Here is a 23,020-nt window from a genome sequence, read left to right as displayed (position 1 = left end):
AAACTCAACAATTTAAAAAAATTTTTTTTAATGAGCAAAAGACATGGACAGATATTTCATTGGTGATAATGTGCAGGTGGTAAATGAACACAACAAAAGATATTCAACACAATTGATCACTAACCATTTTATCTTTTTTTAAGATTTTACTTGACAGATCACAAGTAGGCAGAGAGATAGGCAGAGAGAGAGGGGGAAGCAAGCTCCCCACTGAGCAGAGAACTGGATGCAGGACTCGATCCCAGAACCCTGAGACCAGGACCTGAGAAAGGCAGAGGATTAACCCACTGAGCTATGCAGGTGTTAGGTCCCCCAATAATGGGTCTGTGATTAAAGGAGCGAGATCGATATAAAGCAAAGGTCAAGCAAAGCTTTATTCCGTGCCAAGCATCAAAAGAATCAGACTGAGCGTTCAGGGCCGCACCTCTTACAAGAGAGGGCGACCTCTCTCTGTTTCACAGACTACCTTTTAAGGGCAAAGGCCATGCAGTTGGGCCTGGCCACGCACAGGTGACCAATGAAATTGCAACACACAGAGAAAGCTGCACAGTCATGCTAGGTCACACATACGTGACCAATTGAATTACAATTTACCCTATAGCAGACATTTGAACCAGCCTATCACCTTGGTCAGAATTGGTGCCCAAAAGTTGCCCAAAGGGCGGGGCCCATACTCCTTGGTAACTAGGGAGACAGTATGCATCCCCCTACTGATCAGATGTCTCCACCTGGCCTGACCCACCCTTGTATTTGGGCTTTGTTACCTGGGTTTGGTTTCCTGGACTTGTTTTTGAGTAAGTCCCCTGGGGGAAGGGGGACAGGGACAGTTTAAGGGTTAAACAACAAGGTTTTTGTTTAACCTGGATGGAAGCCTCAGGCTAAGTAGGTCCTTACACTGGTGCCATTAAACATTTTAAACTATGATGAGACTGATGAGGGAGGAGAAGGCTAGCTAAAGACAAAGCACAAGCGACACCCAGCAAACTGCCCCACCCCCCTCCTGGATGGGATCTGTGTAACATTCTTCTAGGAAGCTCCCAACTATCTTAACGTTAATGCTTTGCTAGAGGGAAAAATAACCTTAACTTGACAATGGCAAGGCCTCTCCATAGGTCCTCCTTAGCATATGAAAGTTGTTTTGAAACCTCCCTTTTCCTCACCTCCCCCAACTCCAAAGTATAAGATCAGTCACCCCTCACAATCCTGGTGCTGCTGCCCTTTCTGCCCACAAGTTCTGTCCCTGTGCTTCAATAAAACCACTTTTTTGCAATACTTTAATGCCTATTGCCTTGGAGCCCTGACGTTCTTTCCTACATCAAGATAACACTACACATCTATCAGAAAATGAAAACAGGTAATGTAATTCCGAGCGTTACAAGAATGTGGAGCAATTGAAACCCATTGGGGAATGTAAACTCTGGTGGGAGTGTAAATCTTGAAAATAATTTGGCCATTTGCAAAATACAGTTTATTAAGTAGTCAACCATATACCTACTGTATAACTCAGCAATCCACTAGAGGTCATCTAGAGAACCGAAGACCTATGTTCACAAAATACCTGTACACAAATGTTTGTAGCAGCTCTGTTAATAATTGCCAAAAACTAAACAGCCCAAGTATCACTTAATTAGTGAATGAATAACTACGATGTATGTATACAGTGGAATACACTGCCAGCAATAAAAAGATATTATTAATAAATGCAACAACTTAAATGAGCCTGAAATGGATTGTGTTGAGTGAAAGAAGATTGCATACTGTTGGTGAAGTTTTAGAATATAGGTGAGGTTTGGTGGGGTGAGGTCTGGAGCCGATGACCAAGAAAGAATTCTTGAGACATCTTTGGTGCAAAATGGTGGTTTATTAAGGCACGGAGACAGGATCTGTGGGCAGGAAGAGCTGCTGTCTGGGGGTTGTGTGGGGTGGCAGGTTATGTACCATGGAGTTAGGGGGAGGTAAGAAAAAGGGAGCTTTCAATAGAACTTTCATATGCTAAAGAGGACCTACAAGATATCAGATACCAGAAGCCTTGCCATTGCCTAGGTAGTTTTGCCCTCTAGCAAGGTATTGACATTAAGATGGGTGGGAGATTCCTAAAGAATGTCACATACGTCCCACCCAGGAGTGGGGGTGAGGGAAAGTTGGAGGGTGTCAGCTTCTGCTTTGTCCTCAGCCAGCCTTCTGTTCCCTCATCACTGATCCCAGTAAGGACATTCTTGAAAAGACAAACTATAGGGATTGAAAAATAAATCAATGGTTGCCAGGAATAATGGTGGGAAGTGGTGACCAAGGAACAGCACCAGAGGTTTTTAATGTTACTTGTCCTATTGGTGGTTACCTGAATCTACATATGTACAAAACTTATTGAACTCTACACCCCCCAAATTTCCTAAACATGAATCTTTTGAGGGTCAAAGTACATACATATATTTAGTCTTTTTTTTTTTTTTAAGATTTTATTTATTTGAGAGATTGAGAGGGAGCAAGAGCTGGGTGAGGGTCAGTGCTAAGCAGGGATCCCGATTTGGGACTTGATCTCAGGACTCTGGGATCATGACCTTTGCTGAAGGCACATCTTTTTTTTTTTAATTTAAAGATTATTTATTTATTTATTTAACAGAGATCACAAGTAGGCAGAAAGACAAGCAGAGAGAGAGGAGGAAGCAGGCTCCCTGCTGAGCAGAGAGCCCGATGCAGGGCTCAATCCCAGGACCCTGAGATCATGACCTGAGCTGAAGGCAGAGGCTTTAACGCACTGAGCCACTCAGGCGCTCCTATATTTAGTCTTTTTTTTTTTTTTAAGATTTTATTTATTTCACGGAGAGAGATCACAAGTAGTCAGAGAGACAGGCAGAGTGGGAGGGGGGAAAGCAGGCTCAGCAGGGAGCCCAATGCTGGGGACCCTGAGATGGTGACCTGAGCTGAAGGCAGAAGCTTCACCCAGTGAGCCACCCTGGCGCCCCCTATATTTAGTCTTTTGAAACATTCCCATATTGGCTTTCAGAAGTGTTGCAATAATTTGCATCCCAATCAGCAGCACGTTAAGAGTGCCTGTGCTCCTGATCCCTCCCTCACCATCAGCAGGACCTACTATCATTCTTTATCAAGTTAACAGGTATAAATGATGTTAGGTGAGCTTTTTATTTTATTTATTTTATTTTTTTTAAAGATTTTATTTATTTGACAGATAGAGATCACAAGTAGGCAGAGAGACAAGAGGAGAGAGAGGAGGAAGCAGGCTCCTTGCTGAGCAGAGAGCCCGATGTGGGGCTTGATTCCAGGACCCCGAGATCATGACCTGAGCTGAAGACAGAGGCTTTAACCCACTGAGCCACACAGGCGCCTCTAGGTGAGCTTTTTAAAAGAGACAGAGAGGGATGGGGAGAGGGAGGGAGAGGTTGTGTGAGAGTGAATGTGTGTGTGTGTGTGTGTGTGTGTGTGTGTGTGTGTGTGTGTGCAGCAATCATTCAGGCTTAGTTTGTTTCGAGTTGAGTGTATCCATTTCAGGCTATATTCTTAAGTTCCTTTTTATATTATGAAATTCCTGTGCTTGTTCCTAAATAGTTATGGAATAAATCTGGTCATTCTGTATTCAGGAATCAGGTAGATGATTTCTGCTGCTGGATATTTTGAACTGAGTGGGGTATAAAGGGCCCTATCAGGAACTCCTTAAATTTGTCATTCTTTCTCTTAGGATTTGCAGAGACCTATGAAATACAACTTTCTCTCTCATTGTGGCTGCCACAAAAATGCCATGTAATGGCATGAATGCCATTGAAAATGTAAGATATAACTAATAGAAATGTCCAGGTGAAAGTAAGACCTGTTTCCTATGCAAATGATCACATGAATAAGGGCCACAAGTAATCACTTGGGACCCCCAGACAAAATTTTAAAAAGAACCTTTGTAAGTAGGCCTTGTCAGCCCTCTACCATGTTCCCTTGGACTCAAATACCATTTGTATGCATGTGATCCCCCAGTGTGCTTTCACTCCCAGTGGCTAGCACCTGCCCACAGGCTGCTGGGGCCTCTCTGCACATGGATAGCTGCTAGTGCCAGGGAACTTTTTTCTGGGAACAACAAAAAATTATATTTATCAACAAAATGATTAGAGTTTTTAAAATGGAATCCACTTGTTCTGGCGGCTAGTGAGCCTGGTAGAAAAAGGAAGAGATTATCAGGGGCCTGTGAGTGTGTGTGTGTGTGTGTGTGTGTGTGTGTTTGGGGGGGGTTCTGGTGTTATTGAGAAATAATTGACATTCATCAGTGTATCCTTCATCCATCTATGAAGGCTTCCTACCATGTCCACATAAGGTGATAGCCATGTCTCAGAAGAGCATATTGCTGAAGTTCATACCCCATTGGCCAGAAGCTAGCTACATGGCCACATTTAAGTAAAATGGTAGCTGCCTGGGTAGGAATGTGTCCAGTTTATAACTGTTGTTCCACGGTTGTGAGGGAGAAGGGAAGGCAGTCCTTGGGATAGCTCCTAGCCTCTGCCACAGATATACTTTTGTGTTATCCATAGTTCTAGAGAGAGGAAAGATGGGCACCTGACAGGGTCATGTTTTCTGCTCTGGTTCTAGCTTATTCTCTTTTGCCTCATCCCCATTCAGACTGAGGTGGCAAATGATGAGCTCACCTGTGGAATAATCTTTAAGCAGGTCCTTTACAGAAGTCTAGAGAATTTACTTGAGGTTCACGTTTCACCTCCAAGTATAACATGTGGAGAGTTCAAAACCTTGAATATCACGGTCTTGGATGGGATAACACATAAGTGGTTTTTTATGTTTTGTTTTGTTTTTAAGATTTTATTTATTTATTTGACAGAGTAAGAGAGCACAGGTAAGCAGAGTGGCACCAGAGGGAGGGGGAGAAGCAGGGAGCTTCTGACTCAGGGTTCCATCCCAGGACCCTGGGATCATGATCTGAGCCAAAGCGAGACGTTTAACCAACTGAGCCACCCAGGCACCCTCATAAGTGGTGATTTTTTAAAAGGATGAGCTCTTAGGAGAAAGAAGTAAGGAAGTGTGGGGGAAAGAGGTAGTAAAGAAAAGCAGTCCAGAAAGAATCGATTTCAGGCAAAGTTCGTAGCCTTGACTTGATCCCACAGAGGAGCTCTGGGGACCAAGTTATGCTTGGACTGGACACAAGGGACCTGAGCTTCCATACTCTTGCATTAGGTCAGGTTTTGGCTACAGTTGCCTGAGGGATGAAAGTCTGGTGTCTGCAGGCAAAGCTGCACCTGTAGCTCCAGAAGTCTTCCCAAGAGAGTTATATGTACAAGCATCGAGATGTTCATGGAGGGGCAAACAGAACCAGTGAAAGGGGTCTGAGGGAATCTGAGAAGAGCTCTAACAGTGTCTGCTACAGGTGAAGTTTGTCATTGAGCCCTGTAGCTGCTCTTAATGTACTGCCTTCTTGGAAGGAGTGGCCTTCCAGCATCATGGGGGTGGGGCTCAAGCTTTGTGGCTGTTCCTAGAGAGTCTTTTTAGCCCTGGATCAGGCTCTTTTCCTCTGGACCCTTCTTGTTTACTTGGAAGGTGTAAATTGGGATGGGTCCTTGAAAACCAGAGATCTGAAGGTTACAGAATGAAGATCACTTCATTCTCTTCCTTGGGGACAAAGAAAATGTTATCACATTGGAGCTCCCAACCCAGGCATATCCCACCAAACAAAGTGGGTGGTTGATGCAGCTTAAGAGATTCTCCCATGTGGTCGTTTCTAGGTACATCTTTTTAAATTGGTTGTGCTTAAATTAGCAGTGCTTTACTGTTAATATTCCTCTCTCGAAGCAGCCAGCACAGTTTCAATCAGGAGCCTGATTAATATGCAAAAAATGATTTGTTTTTATTTCAGTCTGCTATTTTTTTTTCCTTTGCCAGGCAACTTCTTTATCAAATTCCTCCACTTTTAAGGGATAAGACGATGTATTTTCTTAAAGTTAGAGGGCATGGTTTCCTTGAAATTGGAGTTGGAAGGCCTCTCCGGGACCTGGTCTGAAATCTCAACAGAGTAACTTTGTTAGCAGCAAAAGCTCTCTTCACAATTTTCGATGTACCTTCAAGTGCCATCAGCTTCCTGATTATGTCATGTAAAGTCTTGTTCATTGGAAGGCACAACTGACATAGTTGTTCTATCAAAGTATAATACATTTTACTGCTTATTGTGTGACCTTGGGCAAGTTACTTAACATCTCTAAATCTGTTTTATTATCCTTAAGATAAAAGATAGTATCTACTCCTTGGGGTTTCATGCAGTTTTGTCTGTAAACCCTTATCCAAAAATCCTGATGCATTTCCAATTCAGAATTTTGGGGATTTTTAGAAAGGTAACTCAGCACATATATTATTTAATACCCCCAGTGGAATCTGGGGAAGCACCCTGTAATCAAAGACATTAATATTTCTGCAGCCAAAACTATGAATATTCACACCGAGTAGCCTAAAGACTAAAAATAGCCTCTCATCAGTCCAGGGAAAGTTTGTAACTAAGTTACAAATAAATCTTTCTGTTTTCAGAGCTCTTAGGATTTGGGGATTGGGAACCAGAAGTTGTTATCTTCTGATCAGAGGATCTCTGTGTCCATCCATTCATCCATCCATTTCCTATCTGGTTCTAGAAAGGACTGAAAGCAGTATACTGATGCATGTGGAAAGGCTGGTTCCTAGATGGTTCTGTTTTCCTCCCTGCTGTGATGTGAGTGGGCTCTTTTGAATTTTCCATTCTTCTTTGACATTTTTCATCCTAATTTGCCTTTTCTGGTGGTCTAATTTCAGGCATGACTCTACTCTTCTGATATAAACAGATGAGGAGATGGTTTAAAATTTTTTTTTTCTAGAGAGGGAAAAACAATAATGTAAACACTTAATTAGTAGCCTCATGAAGCAACAAATGGAATTGTCCAGAAATTGGTAGGAAGTACTAAGAAATTCTCCAGATGGCAAGTTTCAGGAAGTTCAGAACTAAATATACAGCAAGTTTGTCAATAAACACAAAGGGCTGAAAGCCTGTGCAAACCCTCAAAACTACCATAGTACCATCTCTGCTTCCGTAGTCCTCAATCAATCCCTGCTTAACTTGGCTATGGTAATGTTTAATTTTTACTTGCTATGTCAAAAAATATAAAAAATAGTTATGGCACTAAACCCAGCAAGATTAATCTTCTACAAAATTTATTTTCACCACATATCCTCCTGGAATTTCCTTGTGAAAATTTGTTAGGGTAAAATTTTGCCAGAGGGATATTCAATCAGTAGTCTTGACCACTTCTGGGGCTGTTTTCTTCTTTTACTACATTTTTATTTATCATAGTAGAAAATAATAGTTTGCATTTATTGAATGGTTACTATACACTAGAAATGTATTAGTACCAACGTTTACAGCCCACAACTCCTTATCCAAGTCCCGAGAGCCAGGTGTGCTTTTTGGGTCTTAGAAAAGTAATGTGTGATAGATGCTGATTATACTGTTATATCCCAGTGGGGTTTGTGACACTATCTCCTAAATCACACATAAGTGATCTCTCTGTAGGAAAATGTGGGATAGTTCTGTGGGAAAATGACAATTCCCACTAATTGGGATGAAGGTTTTCCCACTAAATGATTTATGAGAAAACCCCAGTGTTCAGAGTACTTGGGATTTTGGAATTGCATTGGACAGACATTAAATGAGTTAACAGACTCGTGTTAACTCATTTAATCCTCACAATGAACCCCTGAAAGGTGTGACTGATCTTTAGGTCCCTGGAATGTCTTGCCTGCCTGCTGGGAGTGCCTTTGTTTGCCTGAGGGCCTTGGCCACCAGGCAGTCCAGCAATGTGATTTATGATAGGGACTTTGGGTCATGCTTTATCAGTTCTGACTTCTGGAGGAACTGAGGACTAAAGGTATTAGCCCAACCTCTAGAAGGGTCTGAGGACTAAAGGTTAGCCACATAATCAGTATTTCGTCAAGCCCCAGTAGATACTCAAACATCAAAGGTTTGGATGACCTTCCCTGACTGGTGTATTGTTACACATCATGGCTAAAGAAAGGTAAGGCCATTCAGGACTCCATGGAAAGAGGACAACTGGAAGAGCTGCATTTGGATCCCTTCCCAGACTCAGTCCTGTGAGTCTCTTCCTTAGGCTAATTTTAATTTGTATCTTTTCACTGTAATAAACTGTGAGTATAAAAGCTTTCAGTGAGTTCTGTGAATCTTACCAGCAAATTGTTGAACCTGGGGGTAGTTTGGGGAACTTTTCCAGCTTGCAGTTGGAGTCAGAAGTGAGGGAAGTCTTCTGTGGAGGATTGTTCCCTCAAACTGAACAGCTGGTTAAACTCATTGCATCCCCATTTGCCAGTAGAGAAAACTGAGGCAAAGAAAATAAGTAACTTAAACTAGGCCAAAATGCTTGTAAATACAAGAGCCACTTCATACCTAGGCCATCTGTCTCCAGAACCAAACTAGTCTTTAACCACCATTTGACACTTGTACAAAGGTGGCAGAGGTCCATGGTAGAAGGGGGAGGCAGGGCCCAGCTTGTCAGATGTGGTGCATGAACTGAATCCAGAATTAATGATGGGCAAGTGTTGTAAATTCTGTTAAAAGTGAGTTATAATCCAGAGAGATTTTTAACATGATACTGTACCATGGAAGGGAATTAGGTTCACTTGAACAAACGTAATTCTGACGCTAAAACAGAGTAATAATTCATCCTTCCTTCCTTCCTCTCTTTTTTGGGTACATTTGACCATCACCCATTTCACCCATCCCTCACCTCTGGCAACAACCAATCTGTTCTCTGTATCTATAAACTCATTTTGTTTGTTTGTTTAGATTCCCCATCTAAGTGGGATCATACAGTATTTGTCTTTATCTGTCTGACTTACTTATAATACCTTGAAGTTCCATCCATGTTATTGCATATAGCAAGACTTTCTTCTTTTTTTATGGCTGAATAATATTTTGCTGTGTTAGGGGCCTACTTAGCCAGAGCGACTCCATCTCGGTTAAACAGCCATTTTGTTGTTTGTGCAGTAAAACTTAAACTGACTCTGCCCCCCCCCCCCCAAGGAACTTACTTAAAAGCAAGTCTGGGAAACCAGTAAAATATGGTTGACTAGTCCCTGATAACAGAGCCCAAATACAAGGACAGGTCAGGTCAGGTGGAGATAACAGAGCCCAGAATGCAAGGACGAGTCAGGCCAGGTGGAGACAATCTCATTGGCCAGGCTCAACCACATGGCCTTTGCTCTATAAAAGCTAATCTGTGAAGCTGGGGGTGGTCACTCTCTCCCCGGCTGGTCAGTTTGATTCTCGGTGCTGGCACGAAATAAAGCTTTGCTTGACCTTCACGTTGTATCAGTCTCTCTCCTTTGATCACGGACCCCATTTATATATATGTGTATTGTTGTATTCGTTGTATAGTTGCATTGGATTATATTGTGTTGTATTTTTTGTATTATATTGTTGTATTCATTGTATACCTGTGTGTGTGTGTGTGTGTGTGTATCACATTTTCTTTATCCATTCATTAATCAGAGGACACTCAAGTTGCTTTCATATCTTGACTATTGTAAATAATGCTATCATGAACATGGGGATACATATTTATTTTGAGTTAATGTGTTTCCTTTAGATAAATACCCAGAAGTGAAATCACTGGATCATATGGTAGTTCTATTTTGAATTTTTTTAGGAGCTTCCATACTGTTTTCCATTATGGCTGTACCAATTTACATTCCTACAAACAGAGCACAGGGCTTTCCTTTTCTCCATGTCCTCATCAATATTTAATATTTCTTCTTTTTTTGACATTGGGCATTTTAATAGGTGTGAGGTGATATCTCATTTTTATTTGCAACTTCCTGATAATTAGTGATGTTGAGCATCTTTTCATGTGTCTGTTGACCATCTCTATAGTTTCTTTGGAAAAATGTCTATTTAGATCTACTGCCCATTATTTAATTGGATTATTTGTGGTTTTTGCTATTGTATTGTATGAGTTCTCATTATATTGTAGGTATTAATCTCTTATCAGATATATGATTTGCAAATATTTTATCCCATTTTTGATAGATTTTTTTAAAGATTTTTTATTTATCTGAGAGAGAGAGACAGAGATAGCAATAGAGATAGCAAGAGAGGGGCGCCTGGGTGGCTCAGTGGGTTAAAGCCTCTGCCTTCGGCTTAGGTCATGATCCCAGGGTCCTGGGATTGAGCCCCGCATTGGGCTCTCTGCTCTGTGGGGAGCCCGCTTTCTCCTCTCTCTCTCCCTGCCTGCCTCTCTGCCTATTTGTGATCTCTGTCAAATAAATAAATAAAATCTTTAAAAAATAAAAAAGAGGAGAGATAGCAAGAGAGCAGGAGTGGGGAGGAGAGGGAGAGAAGCAGGCTCCCTGCTCAGCAGGGAGCAGGGAGCAGGAAGCCCAGTGTGGGCTCAGTGCAGGGCTCAGTGGGAGGCTCAATGCCAGGACTTGATCCCAAGACTCCAGTGCAGGGCTCTGGGATCATGACCTGAACTGAAGGAAAACACTTAACTGACTGAGCCACCCAGGCACCCTGGTAGGCTGCTTTTCATTTTGTTGATGGTATCCTTTGCTGTGTAAAAGCTTTTTAGCTTAATGTAGTCTCACTTGTTTATTTTTGCTTGTGTCGCCTTTGCTTTTAGTGTCAAATCCAAAAAAAAAATCATTGACAAGACCTAGTCAAGGAGCTTACTGGTTTCAGATCTTACATTTAAGTCTTTAATCCATTTTCAGTTAATTTTTGTGTATGGTGTAAGATAGTAGTTTGTTTTCTTTTCTTTTCTTTTTTTTAAGACTTTATTTATTTATTTGACAGAGAGAGAGAAAGAGAGAGAGTACATGAAGGGGCAGTAACAGGCAGAGGGAGAGGGAGGAGCAGGCTTCCTGAGCAGGCTTCCTGATGTGGGGCTCGATCCCAGGAGCCCGGGATCATGACCTGAGCTGAAGGCAGATGCTTAACCACTGAGCCACCCAGGTGCCCTGATAGTAGTTCATTCTTTTGCATGTGACTGTCCAATTGTCCAAACACCATTTGTTGAAGAGACTATCCATTCTCCATTGTATATTCATGGTCTCTTTATTGTAAATTAACTGAACTTATATGTATGATTTTATTTCTGGGCTTTCAATTTTTTTTTCATTGATTTCTGTGTCTCTTTTTATGCCAATAGCATACTATTTTGATTACTATAGCTTTGTAGTATAGTTTGAAATCAGTGAGTTTGATATTTCCAGTTTTGTTACTCTTTCTTAAGATTGCTTTAGCTGTTCAGGGTCTCTTGAGCTTCCATACAGATTTTGGGATTATGTATGCTATTTCTGAGAAAAATGCTATTGGAATTCTGATAAGGGCTGTATTGAATCTATAGATTGTTTTGAGTAGTGCAGATATTTTCACAATATTGATTCTTCCAATCCATGAGCATGGAATGTCTTTCTATTGATACATATCTTCTTTGATTTCTTTCATCAGTGTCTTATAGTTTTTGGTGTGAAGGTCTTTTACCTCCTTTAGGTATTGTATTCTTTTTGTTTGATGCATTTGTAAATGGATTGTTTTCTTAATATATCTTTCTGATAGCTGATTATTAGTATATAGAAACACAATTTTTGTCTATTGATTTTGTATCCTGCAACTTTACTGGATTGGTTGATTAGTTCTAACAGTTTGTTGGTGGAGTCTTTAGGGTTTAGGGTTTGTAACGTCTCCTTCGAATAGTGACAATTTTATTTTGTCCTTTCTGATATGGATGCCTTTTATTTCTTTTTCTTGCCTAATTGCTCTGGCTAAAACTTCCAATTGTATGTTGAATATCAGTGGCAAGAGTGGGCAATTTGTCTTTTCCCTGATCTTAGAGATAAAGCTTTTAGTTTTTCACCATTGAATGTGTTGTTAGCTGTGGCCTTGTCATAATGGCTGTTACTATGCTCTGGTACATTCTCTTTTTTTTTTTTTTTTTTTACTATTTTATTTATTTATTTGACAGAGAGATCACAAGTAGGCAGAGAGACAGGCAGAGAGAGAGGGGGAAGCAGGCTCCCTGCTGAGCAGAGCCCGATTCGGGGCTTGATCTGAGAACCCTGAGATCATGACCTGAGCTGAAGGCAAAGGCTTAACCCACTGAGCCACCCAGGTGCCCCGTTACATTCTCTTTATAAGCACTCTAGTTTTTACCATAAATGGATGTTGAATTTTGTCAATTGCTTTTTTGCATTTATTAAGATGATCACATGATTTTTTTTAAAGTTTCTTTTTAATTTTTTTTTTTTTTTTTTTGGTTTATTTGACAGAGAGCTAGAGAGAGAGCACAAGTAAGCAGAGCGGCAGGGAGAGGGGGAGAGAGAGAAGCAGGCTTTCTGCTGAGCAGGGAGCCCAATGCGGGGCTCAATCCCAGGACCCTGGAATCATGACCCGAGCCGAAGGCAGCCACTTAACCAACTGAGCCACCCGGGTGCCCCAAGATGATCACATGATTTTTATCCTTCATTTTGTTACTGTGTATCACATTGACTAATTTACAGATGTTGAATCATGCTTGCATCCTTGCATGGAATAATATCAAATGATCATGGTTTATGATCCTTTTAATATATTGTTGAATTCATTTTGCTAATATTTTGTTGAAGATTTTTGCATTTATGTTCATTAGGAATATTGGCTTGTAGTTTTCTTGCAGTGTCCTTGTCTATTTTGGTATCAAGGTAACTCTAGCCTCATAAAATGAGTTAAAAAGTGTTCCCCTCCTTCTGTTTTTGAGGGGAGAGTTTGAAAATGTTTGGTGTTAATTCTTTAAATATTTGGTAGAATTCTTCAGTGGAGCTGTCTGGTCCTAAATTTTTGTTTGTTTGGAAGTTTTTGATTATTGATTCAATTTCCTTACTAGTAATCCATCTGTTCATATTTACTATTTCTTTATGATGCAGTCTGGGAAGATTGTTTTTAGAATTTTATCTACTTCTTCTAGATTGTTAAATTTTGACACACAATTTTTCATAGTAGTCTCTTCTGATCCTTTGTATTCTTGTGGTATCAGTTATAATGTCTCCTCTTTCATTATTGATTTTGTTTATTTGACTCATCTTTTTCTTGGTCAATCTAGCTAAAGCTTTTCTGTTTTATTTATCTTTTCAAAGAATCAACTCTTAGTTTCATTGACTTTTCCTATTTTCTTTTTAATCTGTTTCATTTATTTCCACTCCAATGTTTTATTCCCTCCTTCTACTCAGTTTGAGCTTTGTTTTTTCTTTTTTTTTTTTTTTTTTTAGTTTCTTAAGGTGTAAAGTTAGGTTGTTTACTTGAGATTTTACTTGTCTCTTGAGGGAGGTATTTATTACTATGAATTTTTCTTTTTTTTTTTTTTTAGATTTTTTATTCATTCATTTGACAGAGATCACAAGTAGGCAGAGAAGCAGGCAGAGAGAGAAGGAATCAGGCTCCCCACTGAGCAGAGAGCCTGATGGGAGGCTTGATCCCAGGACCCTGGGATCACGACCTGAGCCAAACACAGAGGTTTTAACCCACTGAGACACCCAGGTGCTCTATCACTATGAATTTCTTTTCTCTTTTTTTTTTTTTTAAAGATTTTATTTATTTATTTGACAGAGATCACAGTAGGTGGGGTAGGGGAGAAGCAGGCTCCCCGCTGAGCAGAGAACCCGATGTGGGGCTCGATCCCAGGACCCAGGGATCATGACCTGAGCGGAAGACAGAGGCTTTAACCCACTGAGCCACCTAGGCACCCTGCACTATGAATTTCTTAAAACTTCTTTTGCTATGTGAGTTTTGCTATATTATGTTTCCATTTTCATTTTTCTCGAGATTTTTTTTTAAATTTCTCTTTTGATTTCTCTGACTTATTTGTTGTTCACAAAGATGTTGTTTAATCTCCACATATTTGCGAATTTTTCAGTTTTCTTCTTGTAATTGGTTTCTAGTTTCATACCACATGGTTGAAATGATAGGATTTCAGTCTTCTTAAATTTATTGAGTTGTTTTGTGGCTTAACATATGGTCTATCTTAGAGAATGTTTTATGTGAACTTGAGAAGAATGTGTGTTTGTTCTATTGCTTTTTGAATGGGATGTTCTGCATATATCTGTTAAGTCCATCTTGTCTAATGTGTCATTTAAGGCTAATATTTTCTTATTGATTTTCTCTCTGAATGATCTTTCTGATGTAAGTGGCGTAGTAAAGTCCCCTTTAATATTGTAATGCTATTTCTCCCTTTAGCTCTGTAAATTTGCTTTGTATATTTAGATGCTCCTATGTTGGATGTATAAATATTTATAAATTTTATATCCTCTTGTTGGATTGATCCCTTTATCATTTTGTAATATTCCTCTTTGTCTCTTATTATAGTCTTTGTTTCACATTCTATTTTGTCTGAAATAAGTATAGCCACCCCAACCTTCTTTTTGTTTCCATTTTCATGGAATATTTTTTCCCATGCCTTCACTTGCGGTCTGTGTGTGTCTTTACATCTGAAATGAGTCTCTTCTAAGCAATATATAGATGGGTCTGATTTTTTTTTAATCCATAGAATAGTAGTTCTTTATGCTTATATCATGATTTTTAAAACATAATGGCATTTATAATTTTATTTCATCCTCATCACTCCAAAGCATACAGGCAATAGAGCTGAGAAAACATAGATGTTAGAGCCTGACAAATATTGAGCTATTTGCTTGCTGAATAATGGGATTTGTTACTCACACTCTCTGAACCTCAGCTTTCTCAACTATAAAATGGGGATAGTGATGGCAACTCTCCTAGAGGGATGGGTATGGCTTTGGTGTGTGTGAAAATCACCTGAAATATCATCACAGGTATTTATTTAGTGATAATATCATTATTCTACAGATGAGAAGTGCAAGTCAGAGACGTTAGGTAGCTTCCAAAGTTCATATACTTCTGTGAGGCAGGAATCAGATTTTGAACAGTCCCATAGACTTTTGCAAGATAAGGGTAGAAAAGGTCTTAGACCATCTGGGCATAGGCTTTTCAAATTTTTATTTTAAGTTTCAGTGAAAATCCTGGAAAACCCTAGAATAAGAGTCATATAAAGGTGAGGTTACTCTAGTTGAGGTGGTCCTGGCCTCTTCTCCCCTTTTGGACCTACAGTAACCTCTAAACATTTTTTTATACCCTCCTAGGGTTCCTTGGAACATTGTTTGAGAATCTCTGGTCCAGCCCCACCTCTCCTTTACATATTAGGTTGCTGGGATTTGGAGAGATCATATTACTTGCCTAAGGTCACATAGCCGGTCTCCAGCAGAGGTGAGACTTAAGTCTTATCGACAGAATCCAAGCTTAGTGCTCTCCCTTTTCTACTTCACCAGCTCTGTGGGGCAAGGACACCTGTCCCCACATGAGACTGTGCCATCTAGTGACATTAAAAGGTTGCCCTTCATCCCAGGAATCATATGTGGGACTTTAGCCTTATTCACATTCTCCAGTGCTCTCTTTTCCAGTTTGCACTTTGAAGGCTGAAAATATGGAGCTTCATTTCCAGTTAATCTTGCCAACTGGGTTCCTGTCAGGCTTCGCTGCTGTAAGACAGTTGTAAGAAGCTGGAAATCAGAAGGGGTAGAAGCCACCCTACTTTTGGTTTTGGAGCTGTGAACAACTGAGAGTGACTTTGCAGATTTTAGCAGCATTTGTGTTCCCGGGAGCAACACTCATGGAAACTATTCTACGTGGTCTTGTGGTAATCTCATTTTATACCTCATGGCATTTAAAGAAGCCTTTTGAAAGTATCAGCTACTTCCCCCAGCTAAGAAGAACCAAGGGAATATTTACACCATTTAATGATTTCACAGCTAGGAAGGGAGAATACAGATATTTTTTTTTTTTCTTGTATTACATCTCCTTGGCCTACTTCTGATTTCAGCACCATGGCTCTGGACAGCTCCATGCCAACTAATAATGTTCGGAAAGTTGTGTCACTTCAGGTACTCCTAGAGGCTGATTCCAAAGCAGGGTTAGATGAACAAAAGGTTTATAAGGGGAAAATTCTGTGAAGCATAAAGGGGAAGAAGCAAAAGTAGACAGGGAATTCCTCAGACTACAGTATAATTCCAGGTAATCTCTGCCAGGGCAATGGGGAGTTCGTGTACAGAGATTGCCTTTTAGAGAACTCCTCCTCTGGGTAAGAATGACCTGGTTCCAGTGGCTTTTTCATACTTCTGTTAGATGGAAGCAACCAGGGACAGCATGGCTTTGGGGTGAGTGTTGTGGTAGATACGAGGATGCAATAGCAGGAGATGACTTGCATCAGGTTCATTAAAGGATATCTGAGCAGTGAACCTCTATGTACTCCATGAATGGTCCCCACAGCTTCTTTCTGCTTTTTTGCCCTTGACTTTTCTCCAAACCTGGCGAGGTCCATGGAATTTTTACTTGCAGTCGGCCCAGAAGTGCAAGGGAGCTCATGCTTCTCAGGGACAGGGATTTAGGAGTAATTGTGCAGCTTTTACTCACACTGGCAGTGTTTTCCAAACCCATGCAGCTATTTATTAACCACCAAACTTCTCAGGATCTGCCACCTGTCCCAGGAGTCAGTTTACTTAAGACTTATCAATTTGGGGATCACTACTTTGTTTCCTACATATGACAAACATATTTTACTGAACTTTTCTTTCTATACTTATATTCTAAAAAAGAAGTATGCTCTGGCTTCATGTGAAATTATATCACAATGTTTTCATACCAGTTGTCTTCCTCCTGGAGATCATTCTTCCACTTGAGAGTTCATCTTGAGAATTGCTACATTAGAAATATGGAGACTAGAGTGAACTTTCTCCCCTTCATCCCCTTCCTTCCTTCCCTTGGTCTTACTGCCAATACAGCAAAGAAGTAAATAATTCTATTAACCTGAGAATCTGTAGCGCCCTCTGCTGGTGCCCAGGTCCCTTGTTCTTAACCACTCTCCGACATCAGACTTCCAGCTGCCTGCATCTACATTTTGTCACCTGGCGACTTAACTTAGTCTGGTGGCAGAAGACATTTTTCCTAACCGTAGGCAGGCCCGAGACTCCAGGAAATTAACAGCCCCTGGGAGTAGGACTCAAGTAGCAGATACTCCGGTTCTTTCAAATGTTTTTTCTACACCAGTTCCCATAGTGTCTCTGGGGGTGCATTAAGCTCTGGTGGCCTCCAGGAGTAAACTAACTCAATAAGAACCCTTCCATGTCCTACTTCTTCATTCCCTTAGCCAGTGGAAACAGTGATGCAGTGTTCCCGGACACCCATCTCATGAGAATTGATGGAAACATGGTAGAAAAGTTAAAAGTAATGTGCTCAAATCTTCTAATTATAAGAATGACTCCTTCCTGGAATGGGGCTGGACCTATGCCTCCTTTGGGACTGAGCAGGCCTAATGAGACGTTATCCTCCATGTCTGTGTGTGAGTCTATGACTCCCTCCATATCTGTGACAGAGTTGGTTGATGAGGACAGAAATGTATTTCTGTCTAACTCCTTCTAACTAGAATTTCAGGGCTTCCTAACTTCCTTCCCTGTCTATTAGTTAAATCTGCAACATAGTCTAAAACAGGCATAAACTTTTGTCCCCTAGAATCTCTCTCATGATCCAGTGTGAAGGAGCAAGCTTTTGCTTAGGTGCCTGTAGGTAACAAATAGATTAGCCTCCTCTGGGTGGTGGTAGGCTGGGTCTTCTGAAAGGTGATCACTGTATCACTATGTGCCTGTCTGAAATTTTTGAAAAATTTCTTCTATTATTAGCTATTTCGATGCTGATATATATATATATATATATATATATATATAGATTGCCTTTTAGAGAACTCCTCCTCTGGGTAAGAATATATATATATATTATATATATAATATATATATATATTTTTTTTTTCCTAAGTCTTGATCCAAATGGAGACAATTGAGTGTCAAACAAGAAGCCTGGGAAGTGTGCAGGTGGAATATTTCTGAGCAGAATTAACCAAGAATCTTGGATGGAGGTGGAGATGCTGCCCTTCTGATACCAGGAAGCCCCCAAGGACTTCTCTCTGCAGGATATATACCTGCCATGTCTATACCAAACACTTCCAAGGGGGAGCCTGAGTGTTTTTTCTGTTACTGTTTGATATAAGAAATTTCATCTTTAGGGAGTGGACATGATAGGTACCTCATAGTCCTAGGATATCTATAAATAATCATGGATTTTAAAAAATCATATCATGCAGTAGAATAGAATAGAAATGAACAAACTGGTTCATTTGTGGGCTTTCAATCCTTGAAGGACATCATTCTTTGTGAAGCATCAGATTTTCAAGCTGTTTGTTTGCCTTTGACGGGCAAAGAGGTAGCATTCTCTGATCCTCTGAACGTCTCTGGGAGCTTAGGGCAGAGGTGGACATGGGGGTGTTCTGGCGACACCTCTCTTTGAGAAACTATGATTTAAAGGAACAAAGTGAGAGTCCAAATATGACCTTTATTGGAATGACCAGCGTCCCAGCTTAAAAAAAGAATCTCAAAGCCTAAAATCAGCCTCCTGGAGTGGGACTAAGGAGCTGCATTTAAAAAGCTCCTCCCTTCCCTGTGGCTCTCATCTAAACGAAAGTTTGAGGCTCTCTGCTCTAAATAGGAGAGGGTGCTGTGGGTGGACGAGAAAACCTCTTTTTAATTTTCTGATTCAAATATCCTGTCACATGTGTTCTGATTTCTCTCTCTCTCTCTCTATTTCTTTTCTGAAAACACAAAGCGGCCTATGGAATTAGAGGACACAAAAGCCAACAGCTTAAATAAAATCAAGGGGTTTTATATTAGAGGTCAGGAAATGTGACTCCTATTCAACATGTTGGCAGGGGTGTGGCCTCGGTTCTATTTTTCTAATATATGGTAACATTATGGAGTAGAATTTAAAAAGCGTATGAAAGTCGCAGCTGAAAGCAGGATTCAAAAGAAACCTGAAGGCTGGGGGAAGTGTGCGGGGAAGGAATGGCCAGCTTCCAGCTCTCCCCTGGACAGCCAGGTACATGCCTGCCCTGCTCCTCGGGCTGAGGTGCCTGCAGCGAGGGAGAGCAGCAGGACACGTGTGTTCACCGTACAGCTCTATTTCAGGTAGCGGAGGTAAGTTAGACTGAGGAAGCCCAGGGGCTCTCCTGTATGGGGACAGGTTTCTCTTTGGGCAGCGAGAAGGCGCCATGAGCCTGCAGGGTAACAGAAGAGATCACCAACTGCCAGTTTTGTCTGATGCCTGATCTACTCCATCCAACTTCTCGTTTGGGCTATAGGAGAATTCTATTAGAAAAACCAATATAGAAGGCAAAGGCTTTCTCAAGGATCCATGTGAGGATCAAGAACTTGGTGGCTGATCACTAGAGCCAAACCGGATCCCAGATTGGGGGCTTTCTAGTTCAGGGAATGTACAGCCCCAAAATGTACAAAGTAAACTTGCAGCCAAACACGCCACTCCAGCCCCCAAATATGTATGATATATAACGAGATGTGAAATGTCATTACAGTGTTCCCTGTACTCAGAGCTTGGCATGCATCCTCATTCACGATTCCCTGAACCATATGAGGTGGTGCCTTACTTTGGGTTCTCTCCAAAGCAGACCCTGAGACAAAGACTCAGGTGCTTTATTTGGGAGGTGGTCTCAGGAAGCATGGTGATAGTGTGGGGGAGTGAGAGAGAAGGGAGAAAAATGGACGTGGGTGGGCATGAATGTGCAAGTTACATAGTGGGCACCTAGGGCTCTAGCCCTGTGAGGACTCTTTGAAAGAATCTCTGCCAGCCGCATCCTCACTGGATGAGACTGTTGTTGGAGCCTTAACTCTTGGGTATAGGTGGCCTGCACCAAGTGTTCAGCTGAGCTCGTTGCTGTGGCTGGGGGATGCTGTCAGGAAGAAAGCCATGGACTTTGTGAAATTATCCCTAGGCAGCTTCCTGAGGAAGCCAAGCAGCTGTGAGTGGGACACTGAGCATCTGCTACAGGTACACATCATATCCATTTAAAAGCAGGAAAAACAGAGACTTTAAGGGAGTCATGGTCCTGCTATAGTCCTAAACCTTCTTGCACTTCTGTGGCATTCTTGGTGGCTGCACCCACCAGCAGGAGCCATCCCACAAGAGCCCCTATCTGACCCATAGGGCTGGAGCCTAGAAGGGCATTGACTTTAGCATCCCCACACTTCTCATCAGGACAAATGTCTCACCTGCCTCAAAATACAGTAGTACCTTTTCAACGGTACCTTCTGGGCCATTCCTCCCTCCTTGGGGTCTCAGAATAGAATGGTAGATGTGGACCATGTGGAGGGGTCGTGATGGCTGCCAAACCAGGCCTGGGCAGTGAAGAGACCATAACGAGAGAGTGGACAAAGAGCTGAGACCAACAAACGAAAGGCCAGCCCTTAACACCCTCCAGCTCAATCATCACTCACAAAGCCAGAACCCGCCCCTTCCTGCTTCCATTTGCACTTCCCTGGCCAGGCAGTCCAAGGTGGTTACTTTCACAGCATGATTGGGATAGAAAAGCGCTTACTGAGGAGTCAGACAGATCTGGGCTCAGGATGAGGCTCCACGGCTTGGGAGCAGCTTCAGCGGTTACTTAGTTCTCTAAGCTCACTGATGGGAAACTGGAGTTGGTCATCTGCAGACTCCATGTTACAGTGCTCCCTTTCGGGTCACTGTGAAGGTCGAATGAGCCAGGCATTCTCCTATATATTAAGTGTTCAATCAGTGTGAGCTGTTGTTTTAATTGTAATCACTACTGAATTGCCTGGAGGAGGGAAAGGCATAGTGTCATTTGCCTTTGTTGGTGCTTCTCAAGGGTGGCCCCCACCCCCCCATATTAAAGTTAACAGTTATGAAGTACACTAATTACTGCACGGAACCAGCACAGCTTCATGGCCTCTGACCAGTGCCTAGCAGGTCTGGCCAGGACACCTGGGTCCGCCATGTCTCTGAGGGCCTCAGTTGTTACCATTGCCAGCTGGGATTGAGGCTCACGGGGAGGTAAAGAAACCACTAAAGGTGCGAGGAAGCTGAAATGCACCGGGGTCAGGGAGGCATGCAGGTAGAGGCTGCTGCAGAATGAGCTCTCCCTCTGGAGAAACTCCTTTCCCAGGGTTTCCTTTTCTCCCTGGGGGTGCTCTCCAGGTAGCACAGCACGCCCTGCCTTCCCAGCCCCCATTCTTCTGCCCCAGAGGCTGTGTGCGGCCCTGTGAACTCCCTGCAGCCCAAGGAGATTCTGGAAAGCTGAACAGGGCTGGGCGCTGGTTCCCCTGCCAGTGTCCCCACCCTGTGCCCATGGCCCGTTCTTAGCACCCATCTTGACTGGTGAAGTAGGTCACTCCAGGGGAGCTTCTGACCTTCTAGGAGGAGTTATAGCCCGTCGGCAGATCATCGCACCCGTCACAGGCCTTTAAACCTCTTCACTGATTGCAAAATGAAAGTCCTGGAGGACTCAGGCAGGGGTAGGAGCATGAGCTCAGACACAGGAGCTGGGGTGGCCTTCTCTTTCCCAGGAGTTGCCGCTGGCTCTTGAATCCCAGAGCTGCACTGCATTCTCAAGGGGCTTCTCTCTCTCCCTTCCCAAGGGTATTTTCTGTGTGACTTAGAATAAGTATTGGGTCATGTGGATGTTACCATGGCAACCGGTGTTTTAAATAAAAATAGTCCTACACCCCCGGTAGTCTGTCAGTGTGAAATACGCCTATAGGCAGTGAAAGGCTGTTGGCATCTGCATCCCTTCTATTCCCAGAAGCAGCCTCCTGGGTCCTCCCAGGCCCAGAGGGCAGAACCTGCTGCTCTGTACACAGAGGCGGGTCTCCTGGGTGGTTCAGGGGACAAGGCGGTAGCTTTTGCGCTTGGATTTCCCCTGCTGGTGGGGGGCTCTGCCTGATGCTTCCTTCCCTCACCTCCACCAGCAGTGGAGGGGTGCTGCTGTTCTCCAAGTCTTTCTGGAGAGAAACGAACATATTCAAAGATGGGCTTTGTCTTGAGGTCTGATTCTAGGGGAAGATAAACTAAGTCAAGGTTTTATGTGCAAGTAATTTGGGGGGAGGTGATCTAAGGAATCAGCGGTAGAATGGGGAAGTGAGGTAGGGAAGAGGAGGCAGCTGGTGAGGTTTCAGAAATGACCTCTGCAGACAAGGGGAGTTCAGGACAAGGGGTGGTTCCCTGAGGAACTTTGGGAGACCTTGTTACCCTCCCAAGGGGCAAGGACGGTGGTGGATTTGTGCAGCAAATCTTCCTCTGTCTTTGGGTGAGTGCTCCTCCCAGAGGCTTTAGCTCTACACTTGTAGCTTGACCTGTGAGCAGTCAAAACAAAAACAAAACCCCACAAGTCCTTGGGCTGAGAATCACAGGTGTTGGCAGGCAACAGCCTTCCACGTTTGAAGGTGAATCCCTACCTAAAGAAAATGGACAGGCACACCCTCACTTCCTGGGGGCCTCTTGGCCCAACTGTAAGCCTTCTTGCATGTTAATGAATATCCTCAACTCTCAAAAGTACTTTAGGGTTGGGATAAGGAGCTTAATCTGAAAAGTTAGAGCACGGTGAAATAGCCTTTAAAGATCTTAATAAATCCTGAAACCTTTGAAAGGTTGCCAAAATTCCTGAGAGCCTAAGGATGCAATTGGTGCTGTCAGGAATGTCTTGCATCAGGGTGGGGAGTGGAGGGAGGGGTTAGGGGAGGGCTGCTTTTCTTTTGGAGGCAAGGGAGGCAGTTTAATGCCCAAGCAGGTATTCTTGAAATAGTTTGAGTAGGTTCCTCTTGACTGCACATCTGATACTTTTGGGGAGTACAATGATATTGGGTTCAAGAAACTCAAAACACTAAGGGACGGAATGGATGGTGGTTGGGCAGGAGTGAGGAGGTGGAGATATGTTAGCAATGCGTTGCTTTTGAGCTCTTGGCATGATTTGGGGGCAGTGTGGGCATTGCTTCTTCTGTTTGGTTCTGTCAAAACTAACAGCCATCTGGTAGACCCATTCACCTCCTGATGACACCTTGGTCTTGCTTTGGATGAATGTCAGTGGCTCTG

At 42.4% G+C, this 23,020-nt stretch overlaps 1 pseudogene; it reads right to left on the bottom strand.

Moving 5' to 3' along the window:
* Positions 1-21,302, bottom strand: part of LOC125103628 (RNA cytosine C(5)-methyltransferase NSUN2-like) — a 56,434-nt pseudogene extending 35,132 nt beyond the window's left edge.
* Positions 21,303-23,020: the final 1,718 nt, after the last annotated feature.

This window comes from Lutra lutra, chromosome 1 (genome assembly GCF_902655055.1).
Source record: "Lutra lutra chromosome 1, mLutLut1.2, whole genome shotgun sequence".
Classification (NCBI taxonomy): domain Eukaryota; kingdom Metazoa; phylum Chordata; class Mammalia; order Carnivora; family Mustelidae; genus Lutra; species Lutra lutra.
Note: the sequence above shows the minus strand (reverse complement) of the source record. Positions and strands in the feature narration are given on the sequence as shown.